The 3,980-nt window shown below is 48.9% G+C and overlaps 1 protein-coding gene across 15 annotated transcripts in view; it reads left to right on the forward strand.

The window, feature by feature from the left end:
* The window catches only part of nrcama (neuronal cell adhesion molecule a), a 1,100,153-nt gene that overhangs the window by 86,874 nt on the left and 1,009,299 nt on the right, over positions 1-3,980 (forward strand). The window lies entirely within an intron of this gene.

Genomic DNA, 3,980 nt, shown 5'->3' on the forward strand with positions numbered 1-3,980 from the left:
GTCTGTCTGTCTGTCTCTGTCTGTCTGTCTGTCCAGGAGAGTATCTGGAGAAGATCATTCCTCTGGTAGTGAAGTTTTGTAACGTTGACGATGACGAGCTCCGAGAGTACTGCATCCAGGCCTTTGAGTCCTTTGTTAGGAGGTAATACACACAGCAACACACGGCAACACACGGCAACCCAGCAACACACGGCAACGCACCCAGCAACACCCAGCAACACACACCAACCCAGCAACACACACCAACCCAGCAACACACACCAACCCAGCAACACCCAGCAACCCCCAACACACCCAACACCAGCAAACACAACCAACACCCAGCAACACACCCACACACCCAGCAACACACCACAACACCACCAACACACCCACACCCAACAACCCACCACCCACACACCAGCACACAACCCAACACCCAGCAAACACCCAACACCCAGCAACACACCCAACACCAGCAACACACCCAACACCCAGCAACACACCCAACACCCAGCAACACACCCAACACCCAGCAACACACCCAACACCCAGCAACACACCCAACACCCAGCAACCCACACCCACAACCCCCAACACACCCCAACAACCCCAACAAACCCAACAACACACCCCAGCACAACACACCCAGCAACACCCCAGCAACACACCCAACACCAGCAACACACCCAACACCAGCAACACACCCAACAACCAGCCACACACCCAACACCCAGCCACACACACCACAACACACCCAACCCCCAGCAACCCACAACCCCAGCAACACCAGCAACCCCCAGCAACCCCCAGCAACCCCCAGCAACACACCCAACACCCAGCAACACACCCAGCAACACACCCAGCAACACACCCAGCAACACACCCAACACCCAGCAACACACCCAGCAACACACACCAACACACACCAACACACACCAACCCAGCAACCCAGCAACCCAGTAACACAGTAACACAGTAACACAGCACTGCTACAGTTGTACTTCTTAATTCAATTCTTTTAATTCTTTAAATTTATTGCAGGTGTCCCAAAGAAGTTTACCCCCACGTCTCCACGGTGATCTCGCTCTGCCTGCGCTACCTGACCTACGACCCCAACTACAACTTTGACGATGAAGACGAGGACGACAACGCCATGGACGCCGAGCAGAACGATGAAGATTACCAAGGTACTCAATCAGAAGTCGGCACAACTTAATAATTATATGTTACGAATCAGGGTTTCTGCGAGTCTAAAATAAAAAATAAAAAGGTTTTAGGCCTTAAAACGTCCTACATTTGCTGAAGTATTGTGTTCAAGGACTTAAATAATTTTAAAATTGACCCGGGACTTATTTGGGGTTTTAAAAAGAATTCTGAAATAAAATGTTACATTCATAATCTGTTAACAAATATTGTCTTCATCTCAATTTCAAACAATTGAGATTGAGTGTTTTTCTGGGTTGAAATTTCAACATTTTGTTGTTTTTCTACACTTTTCTAGATGTTTTTGTCAATTTTAGTCATTTTTTTGTCACTTTTTTGACATTTTTAAAAAATTGTTTTAGTCAATTTTTAACAGTATTTTTTATCGCTTTTTCTGATTTCTTTTATTTTTAGTAGTTTTTTCACTTTTTCAGCGTTTAAAAAATGAATGTTTTTGCTATCAATGCTATAAAATGGAATAAGACCCAAAATTAATGAAAGTAGAGATTTGTACTTGGCAAAGAGCGTTGGAATCAATCATGTTATTTGGGGAATTAAAAGAACATGATATAGGACAACATGAGGAATGGGGACAACCATGGGGACAACATGGGGAAACATGGTGGACAACATGGGGACAACATGAGGCCAAACATGGGGACAACAAGGGCAACATGGGGACAGCATGAGGCAACAGAGGGAACACATGGGGACAACAGTGGGACAGCATGAGGGCAACATGGGGACAACATGGGGACACAATGGGGGGCAACGGGACAACATGGGGCAACATGGGACCAGGCATGAGGGCCAACATGGGACAGCATGAGGGCAACATGGGGACAGCATGAGGGCAACATGGGGACAGCATGAGGGCAACATGAAGCAAACATGAGAGGCAACATGGGGACAACATGGGACAACATGGGGACAACATGGGGACAAAGATGGGGAAAGATGGGGACACATGAAGACACGTGAGGGCAACATGGGGACAACGGAACATGGGACAACATGGGGACACAGACAAATGGGGACACAGGCACATGGGGACAGCATGAGGGCAACATGGGGACAACATGAGGGCAACATGAGGGCAACATGAGGGCAACATGAGGGCACCATGAGGGCAACATGAGGGCACCATGAGGGCAACATGGGGGCAACGTGAAGACAACGTGAGGGCAACGCTGGGGTCAACGTGAGGGCAACGTGGGGTCAACGTGGGGGCAACGTGAGGGCAACGTGAGGGGCAACATGAGTGTTAAAGGGTTTAAAACTGTCCCTGTCGTTTTTGTAGGATTAAATAAACGGGGGGGGGGGGTGTACCCCGAATATTTCTACCTCCTGATTGCCAGCTCTGTTTAAACTGTGGCAGGAAACTTCATTCTCACGTCAGCCGACATGAGACGCAGCAATCCGTAGAAATGTGATTGATGAATGATGTCTCCAGTGTCTTTAAGTTAAAACCCTGTCCCCTGTCCTCCTGTGTCTCTCTGTGTCCAGGCAGCGACGACGAGTACAGCGACGACGACGACATGAGCTGGAAGGTGCGCCGGGCGGCCGCCAAGTGTCTGGACGCCGTCGTCTCCACCCGTCACGAGATGCTGCCCGAGTTCTACCGCTCGGTCTCTCCTGCACTCGTCTGTCGCTTTAAGGTACCGTCAACCCTTCTTCTTCACCTCTTCCATCACCTCCTTCTTCACCTCCTCCTCTCTCGCTCCGCTGTTCTGTTTTCATCTTCATCACGGAGATCTTAAGTGGTTTTGACAGCAGGTCTTTAAAAAAACAAAAAACAAAAAAAAACTCAGAACCGGAGAATATGACGAGTCTGCACTAAAGTGATTGGTTACTTTGGATTAGAGCCCAACCGATATATCAGCGTTATACGACCGATATCTGTCCACCAGAGGACGCTCTACAACGTCCCTGTTAGTGATGGTGTTGCATAGTCTGTCCACCAGAGGACCTCTACAACGTCCCTGTTAGTGATGGCGTTTGCATAGTCCTGTCCACCAGAGGACGCTCTAACAAAGACTCTCCCTGTTAGTGATGGCGTGTGCATAGTCTGTCCGACAGAGGACGCTCTACAACGTCCCTGTTAGTGATGGTGTTGCATAGTCTGTCACCCAGAGGACGCTCTACAACGTCCCTTTTAGTGATGGCGTTGCTCGTCCTGTCCACCAGAGGACGCTCTACAACTCCCCTGTAGTGTGGCGTTGCATAGCCTGTCCGACAAGACGCTCTCAACAACGTCCCCTGTTAGTGATGGCGTTGCATAGTCTGGCCACCAGAGGACCTCTACACGTCCCTGTTAGTGATGGTGTTGCATATCTGTCCACAAGGACGCTCTACAACGTCCCTGTTAGTGAATGCGTTGCATAGTCCTTTCCACCAAGGACTCTCTACACTGTCCCTGTTGGTGAGGCGTTTGCATGTCTGTCCACCAGAGGACGCTCTACAACGTCCCTGTTTGATTGCGGTGCATAGTCCCTTTCCACCAGAGGACGCTCTACAACGTCCCTGTTGGTGATGGCGTTGCAACGTGTGTGTTTTTGTTTCTTTGTGGTTGTTTTTTTGTTTCATAATGACACTTTTTTATGATTTTAATGATATTTTTATTTGTGTTTTCGGGTTTACATGACAGACAGTTGAATTCCTGGATATAAAAATAACAAATTTGGTCTGGTCCTGGTCCTGAGTTTGACCCCTTCTCATCTGGTCTCCCGGGACTAATCCCGACCTGTTGACCTGATGCAGGCGATGAATACGTGTTAAACTGACTGCCCCCCCCC

This window comes from Etheostoma spectabile, chromosome 23, assembly GCF_008692095.1.
Source record: "Etheostoma spectabile isolate EspeVRDwgs_2016 chromosome 23, UIUC_Espe_1.0, whole genome shotgun sequence".
NCBI lineage: Eukaryota > Metazoa > Chordata > Actinopteri > Perciformes > Percidae > Etheostoma > Etheostoma spectabile.